The 22,711-nt window shown below is 35.6% G+C and overlaps 8 non-coding genes across 8 annotated transcripts; all 8 read left to right on the forward strand.

Annotated features, from left to right (window-relative positions):
• The first annotated feature begins 2,490 nt into the window (after nucleotides 1-2,490).
• On the forward strand, nucleotides 2,491-2,583 carry TRNAI-UAU (transfer RNA isoleucine (anticodon UAU)). The gene is given in 2 exon segments: nucleotides 2,491-2,528; nucleotides 2,548-2,583. It is a non-coding gene; the product is annotated as a tRNA-Ile (tRNA).
• Nucleotides 2,584-4,299: 1,716 nt separating this feature from the next.
• On the forward strand, nucleotides 4,300-4,392 carry TRNAI-UAU (transfer RNA isoleucine (anticodon UAU)). Its single transcript is given in 2 exon segments — nucleotides 4,300-4,337; nucleotides 4,357-4,392. It is a non-coding gene; the product is annotated as a tRNA-Ile (tRNA).
• Nucleotides 4,393-6,106: 1,714 nt separating this feature from the next.
• On the forward strand, nucleotides 6,107-6,199 carry TRNAI-UAU (transfer RNA isoleucine (anticodon UAU)). Its single transcript is given in 2 exon segments — nucleotides 6,107-6,144; nucleotides 6,164-6,199. It is a non-coding gene; the product is annotated as a tRNA-Ile (tRNA).
• Nucleotides 6,200-7,009: 810 nt separating this feature from the next.
• Nucleotides 7,010-7,102, forward strand: TRNAI-UAU (transfer RNA isoleucine (anticodon UAU)). The gene is given in 2 exon segments: nucleotides 7,010-7,047; nucleotides 7,067-7,102. It is a non-coding gene; the product is annotated as a tRNA-Ile (tRNA).
• A 3,520-nt stretch (nucleotides 7,103-10,622) lies between these two features.
• Nucleotides 10,623-10,715, forward strand: TRNAI-UAU (transfer RNA isoleucine (anticodon UAU)). Its single transcript is given in 2 exon segments — nucleotides 10,623-10,660; nucleotides 10,680-10,715. It is a non-coding gene; the product is annotated as a tRNA-Ile (tRNA).
• A 4,421-nt stretch (nucleotides 10,716-15,136) lies between these two features.
• TRNAI-UAU (transfer RNA isoleucine (anticodon UAU)) lies at nucleotides 15,137-15,229 on the forward strand. Its single transcript is given in 2 exon segments — nucleotides 15,137-15,174; nucleotides 15,194-15,229. It is a non-coding gene; the product is annotated as a tRNA-Ile (tRNA).
• Nucleotides 15,230-17,591: 2,362 nt separating this feature from the next.
• Nucleotides 17,592-17,684, forward strand: TRNAI-UAU (transfer RNA isoleucine (anticodon UAU)). The gene is given in 2 exon segments: nucleotides 17,592-17,629; nucleotides 17,649-17,684. It is a non-coding gene; the product is annotated as a tRNA-Ile (tRNA).
• Nucleotides 17,685-22,105: 4,421 nt separating this feature from the next.
• On the forward strand, nucleotides 22,106-22,198 carry TRNAI-UAU (transfer RNA isoleucine (anticodon UAU)). Its single transcript is given in 2 exon segments — nucleotides 22,106-22,143; nucleotides 22,163-22,198. It is a non-coding gene; the product is annotated as a tRNA-Ile (tRNA).
• Nucleotides 22,199-22,711: the final 513 nt, after the last annotated feature.

The following is a 22,711-nucleotide window of genomic DNA, read 5'->3' on the forward strand; positions in this document are numbered from 1 at the left end:
TGTGCATTTAAGTTGTCAGCACACATCTGCTTTGGTTCAAATGCACTGCATATCTTCCTTCAGTCAGCCAGCAAAACAGCAATGGAAAAGATTAACATACTGTTGGTAAAGCAGTTGCATCAAATTGATTTTCTGCAATATAGCATGATAATCCATACTGACAGCTCTGGATAGTACCAGCACATTTCTTGCTGGACTTGGTAATGCAAAGAACACAGTAAACAGCTTCACTTTTTCCTCAAAAATAAATAATTGACTATTAAAAACCTAACAGTCTTAAATAAGAACATCAGTAAGCACCACTGGCATAATGGATAAGTCACTGCCCTCCTAAGACAGGGGTCCAAGTTCCATATGGGGTGGAAGTCATTACAGCAAGTGTCTCATCACTAGAATTGATATTTTATCCTTGCTTCGACTGTAAAACAGTCTTGCAGTGTTTAGCTTGCAAAAAATGACCACATAAGCTAAAATATGACATTTATTATGATAACATTGTTGTTGTTTTTTTTAAACATTTTCTATCACCGTGGACATCTTATTTAAGTACCATCTGGCATGCATGTTCCTTTGTTGCTCATCATTTATCACCAAAAATGATTTTCTTTTTCAATTCTTATGACTGTACTGATTGCATTGAATAAAATCCACATCTAGCATAACCAATCCATGTTGCAAAGCGCTCCAATGGCGCAATTAATCAGCGCGCGGTACTTATAAGACAGTATCTGTTGAGCAATGCAGAGGTTGTGAGTTCAAGCCTCACCTGGAGCATCTTTGTATACTGATTTTTTTCCTTTTCTTATGTCATTAGTCATTGATTATAAACTTGTAGCCTTAATATTTAATATGATATTACAAAGGATGGAAGAAAGAAAGAAAACACACAAACATGATTGTGCATTTAAGTTGTCAGCACACATCTGCTTTTGTTCAAATGCACTGCATATCTTCCTTCATTCAGCCAACAAAACAGCAATGGAAAAGAATAACATACTGTTGGTAAAGCAGTTGCATCAAATTGATTTTCTGCAATATAGCATGATAATCCATACTGACAGCTCTGGATAGTACCAGCACATTTCTTGCTGGACTTGGTAATGCAAAGAACACAGTAAACAGCTTCAATTTTTTTTCAAAAATAAATAATTGACTATTAAAAACCTATCAGTCTTAAATAAGGACATCAGTAAGCACCACTGGCATAATGGATAAGGCACTGTTCTCCTAAGCCAGTGGTTGTGGGTTTAAGTCCCGTCTGAGTTGGAAGTCATTACAGCAAGTGTCTCATCACTTGAGTTGATATTTTATCCTTGCTTCAACTGTAAAACAGTCTTGCAGTGTTTAGCTTGTAAAAAATGACCACAGAAGCTAAAATATGACATTAATTATGATAACATTGTTGTTGTTGTTTTTTAAACCTTTTCTATCACAGTGGACAGCTTATTCAAGTGCCATCTGGCATGCATGTTCCTTTGTTGCTCATCATTTATCACCAAAAATTATTTTCTTTTTCAACTCTTATGACTGTACTGATTGTATTGAATAAAATCCACATCTAGCATAAACAATTAATGCTGCAAAGTGCTCCAGTGGCGCAATTGGTCAGCGCACGGTACTTATAAGACAGTATCTGTTGAGCATTGCCGAGGTTGTGAGTTCAAGCCTCACCTAGAGCAGCTTTGTATAGTTTTTTTTCTTCCTTTTTTTATGTCATTAGTCATTGATTATAAACTGCTACCTTAATATTTAATATGATATTACAAAGGATGGAAGAAAGAAAGAAAAAACACAAACATGATTGTGCATTTAAGTTGTCAGCACACATCTGCTTTGGTTCAAATGCACTGCATATCTTCCTTCAGTCAGCCAACAAAACAGCAATGGAAAAGATTAACATACTGTTGGTAAAGCAGTTGCATCAAATTGATTTTCTGCAATATAGCATGATAATCCATACTGACAGCTCTGGATAGTAATAGCACATTTCTTGCTGGACTTGGTAATGCAAAGAACACAGTAAACAGCTTCACTTTTTTTCAAAAATAAATAATTGACTATTAAAAACCTATCAGTCTTAAATAAGGACATCAGTAAGCACCACTGGCATAATGGATAAGGCACTGTTCTCCTAAGCCAGTGGTTGTGGGTTTAAGTCCCGTCTGAGTTGGAAGTCATTACAGCAAGTGTCTCATCACTTGAGTTGATATTTTATCCTTGCTTCAACTGTAAAACAGTCTTGCAGTGTTTAGCTTGTAAAAAATGACCACAGAAGCTAAAATATGACATTAATTATGATAACATTGTTGTTGTTGTTTTTTAAACCTTTTCTATCACCGTGGACAGCTTATTCAAGTGCCGTCTGGCATGCATGTTTCTTTGTTGCTCATCATTCATCACCAAAAATGATTTTCTTTTTCAATTCTTATGACTGTACTGATTGTATTGAATAAAATCCACATCTAGCATAACCAATTAATGCTGTAAAGTGCTCCAGTGGCGCAATTGGTCAGCGTGCGGTACTTATAAGACAGTATCTGTTGAGCAATGCCGAGGTTGTGAGTTCAAGACTCACCTGGAGCATCTTTGTATACTGTTTTTTTTTCCTTTTCTTATGTCATTAGTCATTGATTATAAACTGCTACCTTAATATTTAATATGATATTACAAAGGATGGAAGAAAGAAAGAAAAAACACAAACATGATTGTGCATTTAAGTTGTCAGCATACATCTGCTTTGGTTCAAATGCACTGCATATCTTCCTTCAGTCAGCCAACAAAACAGCAATGGAAAAGATTAACATACTGTTGGTAAAGCAGTTGCATCAAATTGATTTTCTGCAATATAGCATGATAATCCATACTGACAGCTCTGGATAGTACCAGCACATTTCTTGCTGGACTTGGTAATGCAAAGAACACAGTAAACAGCTTCACTTTTTCCTCAAAAATAAATAATTGACTATTAAAAACCTAACAGTCTTAAATAAGGACATCAGTAAGCACCACTGGCATAATGGATAAGGCACTGTTCTCCTAAGCCAGTGGTTGTGGGTTTAAGTCCCGTCTGAGTTGGAAGTCATTACAGCAAGTGTCTCATCACTTGAGTTGATATTTTATCCTTGCTTCAACTGTAAAACAGTCTTGCAGTGTTTAGCTTGTAAAAAATGACCACAGAAGCTAAAATATGACATTAATTATGATAACATTGTTGTTGTTGTTTTTTAAACCTTTTCTATCACAGTGGACAGCTTATTCAAGTGCCATCTGGCATGCATGTTCCTTTGTTGCTCATCATTTATCACCAAAAATTATTTTCTTTTTCAACTCTTATGACTGTACTGATTGTATTGAATAAAATCCACATCTAGCATAAACAATTAATGCTGCAAAGTGCTCCAGTGGCGCAATTGGTCAGCGCACGGTACTTATAAGACAGTATCTGTTGAGCATTGCCGAGGTTGTGAGTTCAAGCCTCACCTAGAGCAGCTTTGTATAGTTTTTTTTCTTCCTTTTTTTATGTCATTAGTCATTGATTATAAACTGCTACCTTAATATTTAATATGATATTACAAAGGATGGAAGAAAGAAAGAAAAAACACAAACATGATTGTGCATTTAAGTTGTCAGCACACATCTGCTTTGGTTCAAATGCACTGCATATCTTCCTTCAGTCAGCCAACAAAACAGCAATGGAAAAGATTAACATACTGTTGGTAAAGCAGTTGCATCAAATTGATTTTCTGCAATATAGCATGATAATCCATACTGACAGCTCTGGATAGTAATAGCACATTTCTTGCTGGACTTGGTAATGCAAAGAACACAGTAAACAGCTTCACTTTTTGTAAAAAATAAATAATTGACTATTAAAAACCTATCAGTCTTAAATAAGGACATCAGTAAGCACCACTGGCATAATGGATAAGGCACTGTTCTCCTAAGCCAGTGGTTGTGGGTTTAAGTCCCATCTGAGTTGGAAGTCATTACAGCAAGTGTCTCATCACTTGAGTTGATATTTTATCCTTGCTTCAACTGTAAAACAGTCTTGCAGTGTTTAGCTTGTAAAAAATGACCACAGAAGCTAAAATATGACATTAATTATGATAACATTGTTGTTGTTGTTTTTTAAACCTTTTCTATCACCGTGGACAGCTTATTCAAGTGCCATCTGGCATGCATGTTTCTTTGTTGCTCATCATTCATCACCAAAAATGATTTTCTTTTTCAATTCTTATGACTGTACTGATTGTATTGAATAAAATCCACATCTAGCATAACCAATTAATGCTGTAAAGTGTTCCAGTGGCGCAATTGGTCAGCGTGCGGTACTTATAAGACAGTATCTGTTGAGCAATGCCGAGGTTGTGAGTTCAAGCCTCACCTGGAGCATCTTTGTATACTGTTTTTTTTTCCTTTTCTTATGTCATTAGTCATTGATTATAAACTGCTACCTTAATATTTAATATGATATTACAAAGGATGGAAGAAAGAAAGAAAAAACACAAACATGATTGTGCATTTAAGTTGTCAGCATACATCTGCTTTGGTTCAAATGCACTGCATATCTTCCTTCAGTCAGCCAACAAAACAGCAATGGAAAAGATTAACATACTGTTGGTAAAGCAGTTGCATCAAATTGATTTTCTGCAATATAGCATGATAATCCATACTGACAGCTCTGGATAGTACCAGCACATTTCTTGCTGGACTTGGTAATGCAAAGAACACAGTAAACAGCTTCACTTTTTCCTCAAAAATAAATAATTGACTATTAAAAACTTAACAGTCTTAAATAAGAACATCAGTAAGCACCACTGGCATAATGGATAAGTCACTGCCCTCCTAAGACAGGGGGTCCAAGTTCCATATGGGGTGGAAGTCATTACAGCAAGTGTCTCATCACTAGAGTTGATATTTTATCCTTGCTTCAACTGTAGAACAGTCTTGCAGTGTTTAGCTTGCAAAAAATGACCACAGAAGCTAAAATATGACATTTATTATGATAACATTGTTGTTGTTTTTTTTTAAACCTTTTCTATCACAGTGGACAGCTTATTCAAATGCCATCTGGCATGCATGTTCCTTTGTTGCTCATCATTCATCACCAAAAATGATTTTCTTTTTCAATTCTTATGACTGTACTGATTGCATTGAATAAAATCCACATCTAGCATAACCAATCAATGTTGCAAAGTGCTCCAGTGGCGCAATTGGCCAGCGCGCGGTACTTATAAGACAGTATCTGTTGAGCAATGCCGAGGTTGTGAGTTCAAGCCTTACCTGGAGCATCTTTGTATACTGTTTTTTTTCCTTTTCTTATGTCATTAGTCATTGATTATAAACTGGTAGCCTTAATATTTAATATGATATTACAAAGGATGGAAGAAAGAAAGAAAGAAAACACACAAACATGATTGTGCATTTAAGTTGTCAGCACACATCTGCTTTGGTTCAAATGCACTGCATATCTTCCTTCAGTCAGCCAACAAAACAGCAATGGAAAAGAATAACATACTGTTGGTAAAGCAGCTGCATCAAATTGATTTTCTGCAATATAGCATGATAATCCATACTGACAGCTCTGGATAGTACCAGCACATTTCTTGCTGGACTTGGTAATGCAAAGAACACAGTAAACAGCTTCACTTTTTCCTCAAAAATAAATAATTGACTATTATAAACCTAACAGTCTTAAATAAGAACATAAGTAAGCACCACTGGCATAATGGATAAGGCACTGTTCTCCTAAGCCAGTGGTTGTGGGTTTAAGTCCCGTCTGAGTTGGAAGTCATTACAGCAAGTGTCTCATCACTTGAGTTGATATTTTATCCTTGCTTCAACTGTAAAAATGTCTTGCAGTGTTTAGCTTGTAAAAAATGACCACAGAAGCTAAAATATGACATTAATTATGATAACATTGTTGTTGTTGTTTTTAAACCTTTTCTATCACAGTGGACAGCTTATTCAAGTGCCATCTGGCATGCATGTTCCTTTGTTGCTCATCATTTATCACCAAAAATTATTTTCTTTTTCAATTCTTATGACTGTACTGATTGTATTGAATAAAATCCACATCTAGCATAACCAATTAATGCAGCAAAGTGCTCCAGTGGCGCAATTGGTCAGCGCACGGCACTTATAAGACGGTATCTGTTGAGCAATGCCGAGGTTGTGAGTTCAAGCCTCACCTAGAGCAGCTTTGTATAATTTTTTTTTTCCTTTTTTTATGTCATTAGTCACTGATTATAAACTGCTACCTTAATATTTAATATGATATTACAAAGGATGGAAGAAAGAAAGAAAAAACACAAACATGATTGTGCATTTAAGTTGTCAGCACACATCTGCTTTGGTTCAAATGCACTGCATATCTTCCTTCAGTCAGCCAACAAAACAGCAATGGAAAAGATTAACATACTGTTGGTAAAGCAGTTGCATCAAATTGATTTTCTGCAATATAGCATGATAATCCATACTGACAGCTCTGGATAGTAATAGCACATTTCTTGCTGGACTTGGTAATGCAAAGAACACAGTAAACTGCTTCACTTTTTTTCAAAAATAAATAATTGACTATTAAAAACCTATCAGTCTTAAATAAGGACATCAGTAAGCACCACTGGCATAATGGATATGGCACTGTTCTCCTAAGCCAGTGGTTGTGGGTTTAAGTCCCGTCTGAGTTGGAAGTCATTACAGCAAGTGTCTCATCACTTGAGTTGATATTTTATCCTTGCTTCAACTGTAAAACAGTCTTGCAGTGTTTAGCTTGTAAAAAATGACCACAGGAGCTAAAATATGACATTAATTATGATAACATTGTTGTTGTTGTTTTTTAAACCTTTTCTATCACCGTGGACAGCTTATTCAAGTGCCATCTGGCATGCATGTTTCTTTGTTGCTCATCATTCATCACCAAAAATGATTTTCTTTTTCAATTCTTATGACTGTACTGATTGTATTGAATAAAATCCACATCTAGCATAACCAATTAATGCTGCAAAGTGCTCCAGTGGCGCAATTGGTCAGCGTGCGGTACTTATAAGAGAGTATCTGTTGAGCAATGCTGAGGTTGTGAGTTCAAGCCTCACCTGGAGCATCTTTGTATACTGTTTTTTTTTCCTTTTCTTATGTCATTAGTCATTGATTATAAACTGCTACCTTAATATTTAATATGATATTACAAAGGATGGAAGAAAGAAAGAAAAAACACAAACATGATTGTGCATTTAACTTGTCAGCACACATCTGCTTTGGTTCAAATGCACTGCATATCTTCCTTCAGTCAGCCAACATAACAGCAATGGAAAAGATTAACATACTGTTGGTAAAGCAGTTGCATCAAATTGATTTTCTGCAATATAGCATGATAATCCATACTGACAGCTCTGAATAGTACCAGCACATTTCTTGCTGGACTTGGTAATGCAAAGAACACAGTAAACAGCTTCACTTTTTCCTCAAAAATAAATAATTGACTATTAAAAACCTAACAGTTTTAAATAAGAACATCAGTAAGCACCACTGGCATAATGGATAAGTCACTGCCCTCCTAAGACAGGGGTCCAAGTTCCATATGGGGTGGAAGTCATTACAGCAAGTGTCTCATCACTAGAATTGATATTTTATCCTTGCTTCGACTGTAAAACAGTCTTGCAGTGTTTAGCTTGCAAAAAATGACCACAGAAGCTAAAATATGACATTTATTATGATAACATTGTTGTTGTTTTTTTAAACATTTTCTATCACCGTGGACATCTTATTTAAGTACCATCTGGCATGCATGTTCCTTTGTTGCTCATCATTTATCACCAAAAATGATTTTCTTTTTCAATTCTTATGACTGTACTGATTGCATTGAATAAAATCCACATCTAGCATAACCAATAAATGTTGCAAAGCGCTCCAGTGGCGCAATTGGTCAACACGCGGTACTTATAAGACAGTATCTGATGAGCAATGCCGAGGTTGTGAGTTCAAGCCTCACCTGGAGCATCTTTGTATACTGATTTTTTTCCTTTTCTTATGTCATTGGTCATTGATTATAAACTTGTAGCCTTAATATTTAATATGATATTACAAAGGATGGAAGAAAGAAAGAAAACACACAAACATGATTGTGCATTTAAGTTGTCAGCACACATCTGCTTTGGTTCAAATGCACTGCATATCTTCCTTCAGTCAGCCAACAAAACAGCAAATGGAAAAGAATAACATACTGTTGGTAAAGCAGTTGCATCAAATTGATTTTCTGCAATATAGCATGATAATCCATACTGACAGCTCTGGATAGTACCAGCACATTTCTTGCTGGACTTGGTAATGCAAAGAACACAGTAAACAGCTTCAATTTTTTTTCAAAAATAAATAATTGACTATTAAAAACCTATCAGTCTTAAATAAGGACATCAGTAAGCACCACTGGCATAATGGATAAGGCACTGTACTCCTAATCCAGTGGTTGTGGGTTTTAAGTCCCGTCTGAGTTGGAAGTCATTACAGCAAGTGTCTCATCACTAGAGTTGATATTTTATCCTTGCTTCAACTGTAAAAATGTCTTGCAGTGTTTAGCTTGTAAAAAATGACCACAGAAGCTAAAATATGACATTAATTATGATAACATTGTTGTTGTTGTTGTTGTTTTTTAAACCTTTTCTATCACCGTGGACAGCTTATTCAAGTGCTTCTAGCATGCATGTTCCTTTGTTGCTCATCATTCATCACCAAAAAGGATTTTCATTTTCAATTCTTATGACTGTACTGATTGTATTGAATAAAATCCACATCTAGCATAACCAATTAACGCTGCAAAGTGCTCCAGTGGTGCAATTGGTCAGCGCGCGGTAATTATAAGACAGTATCTGTTGAGCAATGCCGAGGTTGTGAGTTCAAGCCTCACCTGGAGTATCTTTGTGTACTGTTTTCTTCCTTTTCTTATGTCATTAGTCATTGATTATAAACTGCTACCTTAATATTTAATATGATATTACAAAGGATGGAAGAAAGAAAGAAAGAAAACACACAAACATGATTGTGCATTTAAGTTGTCAGCACACATCTGCTTTGGTTCAAATGCACTGCATATCTTCCTTCAGTCAGCCATCAAAACAGCAATGGAAAAGAATAACATACTGTTGGTAAAGCAGTTGCATCAAATTGATTTTCTGCAATATAGCATGATAATCCATACTGACAGCTCTGAATAGTACCAGCACATTTCTTGCTGGACTTGGTAATGCAAAGAACACAGTAAACAGCTTCACTTTTTCCTCAAAAATAAATAATTGACTATTAAAAACCTAACAGTTTTAAATAAGAACATCAGTAAGCACCACTGGCATAATGGATAAGTCACTGCCCTCCTAAGACAGGGGTCCAAGTTCCATATGGGGTGGAAGTCATTACAGCAAGTGTCTCATCACTAGAATTGATATTTTATCCTTGCTTCGACTGTAAAACAGTCTTGCAGTGTTTAGCTTGCAAAAAATGACCACAGAAGCTAAAATATGACATTTATTATGATAACATTGTTGTTGTTTTTTTTAAACATTTTCTATCACCGTGGACATCTTATTTAAGTACCATCTGGCATGCATGTTCCTTTGTTGCTCATCATTTATCACCAAAAATGATTTTCTTTTTCAATTCTTATGACTGTACTGATTGCATTGAATAAAATCCACATCTAGCATAACCAATCAATGTTGCAAAGCGCTCCAGTGGCGCAATTGGTCAGCGCGCGGTGCTTATAAGACAGTATCTGTTGAGCAATGCCGAGGTTGTGAGTTCAAGCCTCACCAGGAGCATCTTTGTATACTGATTTTTTTCCTTTTCTTATGTCATTAGTCATTGATAATAAACTTGTAGCCTTAATATTTAATATGATATTACAAAGGATGGAAGAAAGAAAGAAAACACAAAAACATGATTGTGCATTTAAGTTGTCAGCACACATCTGCTTTGGTTCAAATGCACTGCATATCTTCCTTCAGTCAGCCAACAAAACAGCAATGGAAAAGAATAACATACTGTTGGTAAAGCAGTTGCATCAAATTGATTTTCTGCAATATAGCATGATAATCCATACTGACAGCTCTGGATAGTACCAGCACATTTCTTGCTGGACTTGGTAATGCAAAGAACACAGTAAACAGCTTCAATTTTTTTTCAAAAATAAATAATTGACTATTAAAAACCTATCAGTCTTAAATAAGGACATCAGTAAGCACCACTGGCATAATGGATAAGGCACTGTACTCCTAATCCAGTGGTTGTGGGTTTTAAGTCCCGTCTGAGTTGGAAGTCGTTACAGCAAGTGTCTCATCACTAGAGTTGATATTTTATCCTTGCTTCAACTGTAAAAATGTCTTGCAGTGTTTAGCTTGTAAAAAATGACCACAGAAGCTAAAATATGACATTAATTATGATAACATTGTTGTTGTTGTTTTTTAAACCTTTTCTATCACCGTGGACAGCTTATTCAAGTGCCATCTGGCATGCATGTTTCTTTGTTGCTCATCATTCATCACCAAAAATGATTTTCTTTTTCAATTCTTATGACTGTACTGATTGTATTGAATAAAATCCACATCTAGCATAACCAACTAATGCTGCAAAGTGCTCCAGTGGCGCAATTGGTCAGCGTGCGGTACTTATAAGATAGTATCTGTTGAGCAATGCCGAGGTTGTGAGTTCAAGCCTCACCTGGAGCTTCTTTGTATACTGTTTTTTTTTCCTTTTCTTATGTCATTAGTCATTGATTATAAACTGCTACCTTAATATTTAATATGATATTACAAAGGATGGAAGAAAGAAAGAAAAAACACAAACATGATTGTGCATTTAAGTTGTCAGCATACATCTGCTTTGGTTCAAATGCACTGCATATCTTCCTTCAGTCAGCCAACAAAACAGCAATGGAAAAGATTAACATACTGTTGGTAAAGCAGTTGCATCAAATTGATTTTCTGCAATATAGCATGATAATCCATACTGACAGCTCTGAATAGTACCAGCACATTTCTTGCTGGACTTGGTAATGCAAAGAACACAGTAAACAGCTTCACTTTTTCCTCAAAAATAAATAATTGACTATTAAAAACCTAACAGTCTTAAATAAGAACATCAGTAAGCACCACTGGCATAATGGATAAGTCACTGCCCTCCTAAGACAGGGGTCCAAGTTCCATATGGGGTGGAAGTCATTACAGCAAGTGTCTCATCACTAGAATTGATATTTTATCCTTGCTTCGACTGTAAAACAGTCTTGCAGTGTTTAGCTTGCAAAAAATGACCACAGAAGCTAAAATATGACATTTATTATGATAACATTGTTGTTGTTTTTTTTAAATATTTTCTATCACCGTGGACATCTTATTTAAGTACCATCTGGCATGCATGTTCCTTTGTTGCTCATCATTTATCACCAAAAATGATTTTCTTTTTCAATTCTTATGACTGTACTGATTGCATTGAATAAAATCCACATCTAGCATAACCAATCAATGTTCCAAAGCGTTCCAGTGGCGCAATTGGTCAGCGCGCGGTACTTATAAGACAGTATCTGTTGAGCAACGCCGAGGTTGTGAGTTCAAGCCTCACCTGGAGCATCTTTGTATACTGTTTTTTTCCTTTTCTTATGTCATTAGTCATTGATTATAAACTGCTACCTTAATATTTAATATGATATTACAAAGGATGGAAGAAAGAAAGAAAAAACACAAACATGATTGTGCATTTAACTTGTCAGCACACATCTGCTTTGGTTCAAATGCACTGCATATCTTCCTTCAGTCAGCCATCAAAACAGCAATGGAAAAGAATAACATACTGTTGGTAAAGCAGTTGCATCAAATTGATTTTCTGCAATATAGCATGATAATCCATACTGACAGCTCTGGATAGTACCAGCACATTTCTTGCTGGACTTGGTAATGCAAAGAACACAGTAAACAGCTTCACTTTTTCCTCAAAAATAAATAATTGACTATTAAAAACCTAACAGTCTTAAATAAGGACATCAGTAAGCACCACTGGCATAATGGATAAGGCACTGTTCTCCTAAGCCAGTGGTTGTGGGTTTAAGTCCCGTCTGAGTTGGAAGTCATTACAGCAAGTGTCTCATCACTTGAGTTGATATTTTATCCTTGCTTCAACTGTAAAACAGTCTTGCAGTGTTTAGCTTGTAAAAAATGACCACAGAAGCTAAAATATGACATTAATTATGATAACATTGTTGTTGTTGTTTTTTAAACCTTTTCTATCACAGTGGACAGCTTATTCAAGTGCCATTTGGCATGCATGTTCCTTTGTTGCTCATCATTTATCACCAAAAATTATTTTCTTTTTCAATTCTTATGACTGTACTGATTGTATTGAATAAAATCCACATCTAGCATAACCAACTAATGCTGCAAAGTGCTCCAGTGGCGCAATTTGTCAGCGCGCTGTACTTATAAGACAGTATCTGTTGACCAATGGCGAGGTTGTGAGTTCAAGCCTCACCTAGAGCAGCTTCGTATAGTTTTTTTTTCCTTTACTTATGTCATTAGTCATTGATTATAAAATGCTACCTTAATATTTAATATGATATTACAAAGGATGGAAGAAAGAAAGAAAACACACAAACATGATTGTGCATTTAAGTTGTCAGCACACATCTGCTTTGGTTCAAATGCACTGCATATCTTCCTTCAGTCAGCCAGCAAAACAGCAATGGAAAAGATTAACATACTGTTGGTAAAGCAGTTGCATCAAATTGATTTTCTGCAATATAGCATGATAATCCATACTGACAGCTCTGGATAGTACCAGCACATTTCTTGCTGGACTTGGTAATGCAAAGAACACAGTAAACAGCTTCACTTTTTCCTCAAAAATAAATAATTGACTATTAAAAACCTAACAGTCTTAAATAAGAACATCAGTAAGCACCACTGGCATAATGGATAAGTCACTGCCCTCCTAAGACAGGGGTCCAAGTTCCATATGGGGTGGAAGTCATTACAGCAAGTGTCTCATCACTAGAATTGATATTTTATCCTTGCTTCGACTGTAAAACAGTCTTGCAGTGTTTAGCTTGCAAAAAATGACCACATAAGCTAAAATATGACATTTATTATGATAACATTGTTGTTGTTTTTTTTAAACATTTTCTATCACCGTGGACATCTTATTTAAGTACCATCTGGCATGCATGTTCCTTTGTTGCTCATCATTTATCACCAAAAATGATTTTCTTTTTCAATTCTTATGACTGTACTGATTGCATTGAATAAAATCCACATCTAGCATAACCAATCCATGTTGCAAAGCGCTCCAATGGCGCAATTAATCAGCGCGCGGTACTTATAAGACAGTATCTGTTGAGCAATGCAGAGGTTGTGAGTTCAAGCCTCACCTGGAGCATCTTTGTATACTGATTTGTTTCCTTTTCTTATGTCATTAGTCATTGATTATAAACTTGTAGCCTTAATATTTAATATGATATTACAAAGGATGGAAGAAAGAAAGAAAACACACAAACATGATTGTGCATTTAAGTTGTCAGCACACATCTGCTTTTGTTCAAATGCACTGCATATCTTCCTTCATTCAGCCAACAAAACAGCAATGGAAAAGAATAACATACTGTTGGTAAAGCAGTTGCATCAAATTGATTTTCTGCAATATAGCATGATAATCCATACTGACAGCTCTGGATAGTACCAGCACATTTCTTGCTGGACTTGGTAATGCAAAGAACACAGTAAACAGCTTCAATTTTTTTTCAAAAATAAATAATTGACTATTAAAAACCTATCAGTCTTAAATAAGGACATCAGTAAGCACCACTGGCATAATGGATAAGGCTCTGTACTCCTAATCCAGTGGTTGTGGGTTTAAGTCCCGTCTGAGTTGGAAGTCGTTACAGCAAGTGTCTCATCACTAGAGTTGATATTTTATCTTTGCTTCAACTGTAAAAATGTCTTGCAGTGTTTAGCTTGTAAAAAATGACCACAGAAGCTAAAATATGACATTAATTATGATAACATTGTTGTTGTTGTTGTTGTTGTTGTTTTTTAAACCTTTTCTATCACCGTGGACAGCTTATTCAAGTGCTTCTAGCATGCATGTTCCTTTGTTGCTCATCATTCATCGCCAAAAATGATTTTCATTTTCAATTCTTATGACTGTACTGATTGTATTGAATAAAATCCACATCTAGCATAACCAATTAATGCTGCAAAGTGCTCCAGTGGCGCAATTGGTCAGCGCGCGGTACTTATAAGACAGTATTTGTTGAGCAATGCCGAGGTTGTGAGTTCAAGCCTCACCCGGAGTATCTTTGTATACTGTTTTTTTCCTTTTCTTATGTCATTAGTCATTGATTATAAACTGCTACCTTAATATTTAATATGATATTACAAAGGATGGAAGAAAGAAAAAAAAAACACAAACATGATTGTGCATTTAACTTGTCAGCACACATCTGCTTTGGTTCAAATGCACTGCATATCTTCCTTCAGTCAGCCATCAAAACAGCAATGGAAAAGAATAACATACTGTTGGTAAAGCAGTTGCATCACATTGATTTTCTGCAATATAGCATGATAATCCATACTGACAGCTCTGGATAGTACCAGCACATTTCTTGCTGGACTTGGTAATGCAAAGAACACAGTAAACAGCTTCACTTTTTCCTCAAAAATAAATTATTGACTATTAAAAACCTAACAGTCTTAAATAAGGACATCAGTAAGCACCACTGGCATAATGGATAAGGCACTGTTCTCCTAAGCCAGTGGTTGTGGGTTTAAGTCCCGTCTGAGTTGGAAGTCATTACAGCAAGTGTCTCATCACTAGAGTTGATATTTTATCCTTGCTTCAACTGTAAAATAGTCTTGCAGTGTTTAGCTTGTAAAAAATGACCACAGAAGCTAAAATATGACATTAATTATGATAACATTGTTGTTGTTGTTTTTTAAACCTTTTCTATCACAGTGGACAGCTAATTCAAGTGCCATCTGGCATGCATGTTCCTTTGTTGCTCATCATTTATCACCAAAAATTATTTTCTTTTTCAATTCTTATGACTGTACTGATTGTATTGAATAAAATCCACATCTAGCATAACCAATTAATGCTGCAAAGTGCTCCAGTGGCGCAATTGGTAAGCGCACGGTACTTATAAGACAGTATCTGTTGAGCAATGCCGAGGTTGTGAGTTCAAGCCTCACCTAGAGCAGCTTTGTATAGTTTTTTTTTTACTTTTTTTATGTCATTAGTCATTGATTATAAACTGCTACCTTAATATTTAATATGATATTACAAAGGATGGAAGAAAGAAAGAAAAAACACAAACATGATTGTGCATTTAAGTTGTCAGCACACATCTGCTTTGGTTCAAATGCACTGCATATCTTCCTTCAGTCAGCCAACAAAACAGCAATGGAAAAGATTAACATACTGTTGGTAAAGCAGTTGCATCAAATTGATTTTCTGCAATATAGCATGATAATCCATACTGACAGCTCTGGATAGTAATAGCACATTTCTTGCTGGACTTGGTAATGCAAAGAACACAGTAAACAGCTTCACTTTTTTTCAAAAATAAATAATTGACTATTAAAAACCTATCAGTCTTAAATAAGGACATCAGTAAGCACCACTGGCATAATGGATAAGGCACTGTACTCCTAATCCAGTGGTTGTGGGTTTAAGTCCCGTCTGAGTTGGAAGTCATTACAGCAAGTGTCTCATCACTAGAGTTGATATTTTATCCTTGCTTCAACTGTAAAAATGTCTTGCAGTGTTTAGCTTGTAAAAAATGACCACAGAAGCTAAAATATGACATTAATTATGATAACATTGTTGTTGTTGTTTTTTAAACCTTTTCTATCACCGTGGACAGCTTATTCAAGTGCTTCTAGCATGCATGTTCCTTTGTTGCTCATCATTCATCACCAAAAATGATTTTCATTTTCAATTCTTATGACGGTACTGATTGTATTGAATAAAATCCACATCTAGCATAACCAATTAACGCTGCAAAGTGCTCCAGTGGCGCAATTCCTTCAGTCAGCCAACAAAACAGCAATGGAAAAGATTAACATACTGTTGGTAAAGCAGTGGCATCAAATTGATTTTCTGCAATATAGCATGATAATCCATACTGACAGCTCTGGATAGTAATAGCACATTTCTTGCTGGACTTGGTAATGCAAAGAACACAGTAAACAGCTTCACTTTTTCCTCAAAAATAAATAATTGACTATTAAAAACCTAACAGTCTTAAATAAGAACATCAGTAAGCACCACTGGCATAATGGATAAGTCACTGCCCTCCTAAGACAGGGGGTCCAAGTTCCATATGGGGTGGAAGTCATTACAGCAAGTGTCTCATCACTAGAGTTGATAATTTATCCTTTCTTCAACTGTAAAACAGTCTTGCAGTGTTTAGCTTGCAAAAAATGACCACAGAAGCTAAAATATGACATTTATTATGATAACATTGTTGTTGTTTTTTTTAAACATTTTCTATCACCGTGGACAGCTTATTTCAGTACAATCTGGCATGCATGTTCCTTTGTTGCTCATCATTCATCACCAAAAATGATTTTCTTTTTCAATTCTTATGACTGTACTGTTTGCATTGAATAAAATCCACATCTAGCATAACCAATCAATGTCGCAAAGCTCTCCAGTGGCGCTATTGGTCAGCGTGCGGTACTTATAAGACAGTATCTGTTGAGCAATGCCGAGGTTGTGAGTTCAAGCCTCACCTGGAGCATCTTTGTATACTGTTTTTTTTCCTTTTCTTATGTCATTGGTCATTGATTATAAACTGGTAGCCTTAATATTTAATATGATATTACAAAGGATGGAAGAAAGAAAGAAAACACACAAAGATGATTGTGCATTTAAGTTGTCAGCACACATCTGCTTTGGTTCAAATGCACTGCATATCTTCCTTCAGTCAGCCAACAAAACAGCAATGGAAAAGAATAACATACTGTTGGTAAAGCAGTTGCATCAAATTGATTTTCTGCAATATAGCATGATAATCCATACTGACAGCTCTGGATAGTACCAGCACATTTCTTGCTGGACTTGGTAATGCAAAGAACACAGTAAACAGCTTCAAAAAAATTTTTAAATAAATAATTGACTATTAAAACCCTATCAGTCTTAAATAAGGACTTCAGTAAGCACCACTGGCATAATGAATAAGGCACTGTTTTCCTAAACCAGTGGTTGTGGGTTTAAGTCCCGTCTGAGTTGGAAGTCATTACAGCAAGTGTCTCATCACTAGAGTTGATATTTTATCCTTGCTTCAACTGTAAAACAGTCTTGCAGTGTTTAGCTTGTAAAAAATGACCACAGAAGCTAAAATATGACATTAATTATGATAACATTGTTGTTGTTGTTGTTGTTTTTTAAACCTTTTCTATCACAGTGGACAGCTTATTCAAGTGCCATCTGGCATGCATGTTCCTTTGTTGCTCATCATTCATCACCAAAAATTATTTTCTTTTTCAATTCTTATGACTGTACTTATTGTATTGAATAAAATCCACATCTAGCATAACCAATTAATGCTGCAAAGTGCTCCAGTGGCGCAATTGGTCAGCGCGCGGTACTTATAAGACAGTATCTGTTGAGCAATGCTGAGGTTGTGAGTTCAAGCCTCACCTGGAGCATCTTTGTATACTGTTTTTTTCCTTTTCTTATGTCATTAGTCATTGATTATAAACTGCTAGCTTAATATTTAATATGATATTACAAAGGATGGAAGAAAGAAAGAAAAAACACAAACATGATTGTGCATTTAACTTGTCAGCACACATCTGCTTTGGTTCAAATGCACTGCATATCTTCCTTCAGTCATCCAACAAAACAGCAATGGAAAAGATTAACATACTGTTGGTAAAGCAGTTGCATCAAATTGATTTTCTGCAATATAGCATGATAATCCATACTGACAGCTCTGGATAGTACCAGCACATTTCTTGCTGGACTTGGTAATGCAAAGAACACAGTAAACAGCTTCACTTTTTCCTCAAAAATAAATAATTGACTATTAAAAACCTAACAGTCTTAAATAAGAACATCAGTAAGCACCACTGGCATAATGGATAAGTCACTGCCCTCCTAAGACAGGGGGTCCAAGTTCCATATGGGGTGGAAGTCATTACAGCAAGTGTCTCATCACTAGAGTTGATATTTTATCCTTGCTTCAACTGTAAAACAGTCTTGCAGTGTTTAGCTTGCAAAAAATGACCACAGAAGCTAAAATATGACATTTATTATGATAACATTGTTGTTGTTTTTTTTAAACATTTTCTATCACCGTGGACAGCTTATTTCAGTACAATCTGGCATGCATGTTCCTTTGTTGCTCATCATTCATCACCAAAAATGATTTTCTTTTTCAATTCTTATGACTGTACTGATTGCATTGAATAAAATCCACATCTAGCATAACCAATCAATGTTGCAAAGCGCTCCAGTGGCGCTATTGGTCAGCGCGCGGTACTTATAAGACAGTATCTGTTGAGCAATGCTGAGGTTGTGAGTTCAAGCCTCACCTGGAGCATCTTTGTATACTGTTTTTTTTTCCTTTTCTTATGTCATTAGTCATTGATTATAAACTGGTAGACTTAATATTTAATATGATATTACAAAGGATGGAAGAAAGAAAGAAAACACACAAAGATGATTGTGCATTTAAGTTGTCAGCACACATCTGCTTTGGTTCAAATGCACTGCATATCTTCCTTCAGTCAGCCAACAAAACAGCAATGGAAAAGAATAACATACTGTTGGTAAAGCAGTTGCATCAAATTGATTTTCTGCAATATAGCATGATAATCCATACTGACAGCTCTGGATAGTACCAGCACATTTCTTGCTGGACTTGGTAATGCAAAGAACACAGTAAACAGCTTAAAAAAAAATTTTTAAATAAATAATTGACTATTAAACCCTATCAGTCTCAAATAAGGACTTCAGTAAGCACCACTGGCATAATGGATAAGGCACTGTTTTCCTAAGCCAGTGGTTGTGGGTTTAAGTCCCGTCTGAGTTGGAAGTCATTACAGCAAGTGTCTCATCACTAGAGTTGATATTTTATCCTTGCTTCAACTGTAAAACAGTCTTGCAGTGTTTAGCTTGTAAAAAATGACCACAGAAGCTAAAATATGACATTAATTATGATAACATTGTTGTTGTTGTTTTTTAAACCTTTTCTATCACAGTGGACAGCTTATTCAAGTGCCATCTGGCATGCATGTTCCTTTGTTGCTCATCATTCATCACCAAAAATTATTTTCTTTTTCAATCTTATGACTGTACTGATTGTATTGAATAAAATCCACATCTAGCATAACCAATTAATGCTGCAAAGTGCTCAAGTGGCGCAATTGGTCAGCGCGCGGTACTTATAAGACAGTATCTGTTGAGCAATGCCGAGGTTGTGAGTTCAAGCCTCACCTGGAGCAGTTTTGTATAATGTTTTTTTTTTCTTTTTTTATGTCATTAGTCATTGATTATAAACTGCTACCTTAATATTTAATATGATATTACAAAGGATGGAAGAAAGAAAGAAAAAACACAAACATGATTGTGCATTTAAGTTGTCAGCACACATCTGCTTTGGTTCAAATGCACTGCATATCTTCCTTCAGTCAGCCAACAAAACAGCAATGGAAAAGATTAACATACTGTTGGTAAAGCAGTTGCATCAAATTGATTTTCTGCAATATAGCATGATAATCCATACTGACAGCTCTGGATAGTACCAGCACATTTCTTGCTGGACTTGGTAATGCAAAGAACACAGTAAACAGCTTCACTTTTTAAAAAAAAATAATAATTGACTATTAAAAACCTATCAGTCTTAAATAAGGACATCAGTTAGCACCACTGGCATAATGGATAAGGCACTGTTCTCCTAAGCCAGTGGTTGTGGGTTTAAGTCCCGTCTGAGTTGGAAGTCATTACAGCAAGTGTCTCATCACTAGAGTTGATATTTTATCCTTGCTTCAACTGTAAAACAGTCTTGCAGTGTTTAGCTTGTAAAAAATGACCACAGAAGCGAAAATATGACATTTATTATGATAACATTGTTGTTGTTGTATTTTAAACCTTTTCTATCACCGTGGACAGCTTATTCAAGTGCCATCTGGCATGCATGTTCCTTTGTTGCTCATCATTCATCACCAAAAATGATTTTCTTTTTCAATTCTTATGAATGTACTGATTGTATTGAATAAAATCCACATGTAGCATAACCAATTAATGCTGCAAAGTGCTCCAGTGGCGCAATTGGTCAGCGCGCAAAACTTATAAGACAGTATCTGTTGAGCAATGCCAAGTTTATGAGTTCAAGCCTCACTTGGAACGTCTTTGTATACTGTTTTTTTTCCTTTTCTTATGTCATTAGTCATTGATTATAAACTGCTACCTTAATATTTAATATGATATTACAAAGGATGGAAGAAAGAAAGAAAAAACACAAACATGATTGTGCATTTAAGTTGTCAGCACACATCTGCTTTGGTTCAAATGCACTGCATATCTTCCTTCAGTCAGCCAACAAAACAGCAATGGAAAAGATTAACATACTGTTGGTAAAGCAGTTGCATCAAATTGATTTTCTGCAATATAGCATGATAATCCATACTGACAGCTCTGGATAGTACCAGCACATTTCTTGCTGGACTTGGTAATGCAAATAACACAGTAAACAGCTTCACTTTTTTTCAAAAATAAATAATTGACTATTAAAAACCTATCAGTCTTAAATAAGGACATCAGTAAGCAACACTGGCATAATGGATAAGGCACTGTTCTCCTAAGCCAGTGGTTGTAAGTTTAAGTCCCGTCTGAGTTGGAAGTCATTACAGCAAGTGTCTCATCACTAGAGTTGATATTTTATCATTGCTTCAACTGTAAAACAGTCTTGCAGTGTTTAGCTTGTAAAAAATGACCACAAAAGCTAAAATATGACATTATTTATGATAACATTGTTGTTGCTGTTGCTTTTTAAACCTTTTCTATCACAGTGGACAGCTTATTCTAATGCAATCTGGCATGCATGTTCCTTTGTTGCTCATCATTCATCACCAAAAATTATTTATTTTTTTTCAATTCTTATGACTGTACTGATTGTATTAAATAAAATCCACATCTAGCATAACCAATCAATGCTGCAAAGTGCTCCAGTGGCGCAGTTGGTCAGCGTGTGGTACTTATAAGACAGTATCTGTTGAGCAATGCTGAGGTTTTGAGTTCAAGCCTCACCTGGAGCATCTTTGTATACTGTTTTTTTCCTTTTCTTATGTCATTAGTCATTGATTATAAACTGCTACCTTAATATTTAATATGATATTACAAAGGATGGAAGAAAGAAAGAAAAAACACAAACATGATAGTGCATTTAAGTTGTCAGCACACATCTGCTTTGGTTCAAATGCACTGCATATCTTCCTTCAGTCAGCCAACAAAACAGCAATGGAAAAGATTAACATACTGTTGGTAAAGCAGTTGCATCAAATTGATTTTCTGCAATATAGCATGATAATCCATACTGACAGCTCTGGATAGTACCAGCACATTTCTTGCTGGACTTGGTAATGCAAAGAACACAGTAAACAGCTTCATATTTTTTCAAAAATAAATAATTGACTATTAAAAACCTATCAGTCTTAAATAAGGACATCAGTAAGCACCACTGGCATAATGGATAAGGCACTGTTCTCCTAAGCCAGTGGTTGTGGGTTTTAGTCCCGTCTGAGTTGGAAGTCATCACAGCAAGTGTCTCATCAGTAGAGTTGATCTTTTATCCTTGCTTCAACTGTAAAACAGTCTTGCAGTGTTTAGCTTGTAAAAAGTGACCACAGAAGCTAAAATATGACATTAATTATGATAACATTGTTGTTGTTGTTTTTTAAACCTTTTCTATCACTGTGGACAGCTTATTCAAGTGCCATCTGGCATGCATGTTCCTTTGTTGCTCATCATTCATCACCAAAAATGATTTTCTTTTTCAATTCTTATGACTGTACTGATTGTATTGAATAAAATCCACATCTAGCATAACCAATAAATGCTGCAAAGTGCTCCAGTGGCGCAATTGGTCAGCGCGCGGTACTTATAAGACAGTATCTGTTGAGCAATGCCGAGGTTGTGAGTTCAAGCTTCACCTGGAGCATCTTTGTATACTGTTTTTTTCCTTTTCTTATGTCATTAGTCATTGATTATAAACTGCTACCTTAATATTTAATATGATATTACAAAGGATGGAAGAAAGAAAGAAAACACACATACATGATTGTGCATTTAAGTTGTCAGCACACATCTGCTTTGGTTCAAATGCACTGCATATCTTCCTTCAGTCAGCAAACAAAACAGCAATGGAAAAGATTAACATGCTGTTGGTAAAGCAGTTGCATCAAATTGATTTTCTGCAATATAGCATGATAATCCATACTGACAGCTCTGGATAGTACCAGCACATTTCTTGCTGGACTTCGTAATGCAAAGAACACAGTAAACAGCTTCAAATTTTTTTCAAAATAAATAATTGACTATTAAAACCCTATCAGTCTTGAATAAGGACATCAGTAAGCACCACTGGCATAATGGATAAGGCACTGTTCTCCTAAGCCAGTGTTTGTGGGTTTAAGTCCCGTCTGAGTTGGAAGTCATTACAGCAAGTGTCTCA

Source organism: Pseudophryne corroboree, chromosome 4 (assembly GCF_028390025.1).
Source record: "Pseudophryne corroboree isolate aPseCor3 chromosome 4, aPseCor3.hap2, whole genome shotgun sequence".
Taxonomy (NCBI): domain Eukaryota; kingdom Metazoa; phylum Chordata; class Amphibia; order Anura; family Myobatrachidae; genus Pseudophryne; species Pseudophryne corroboree.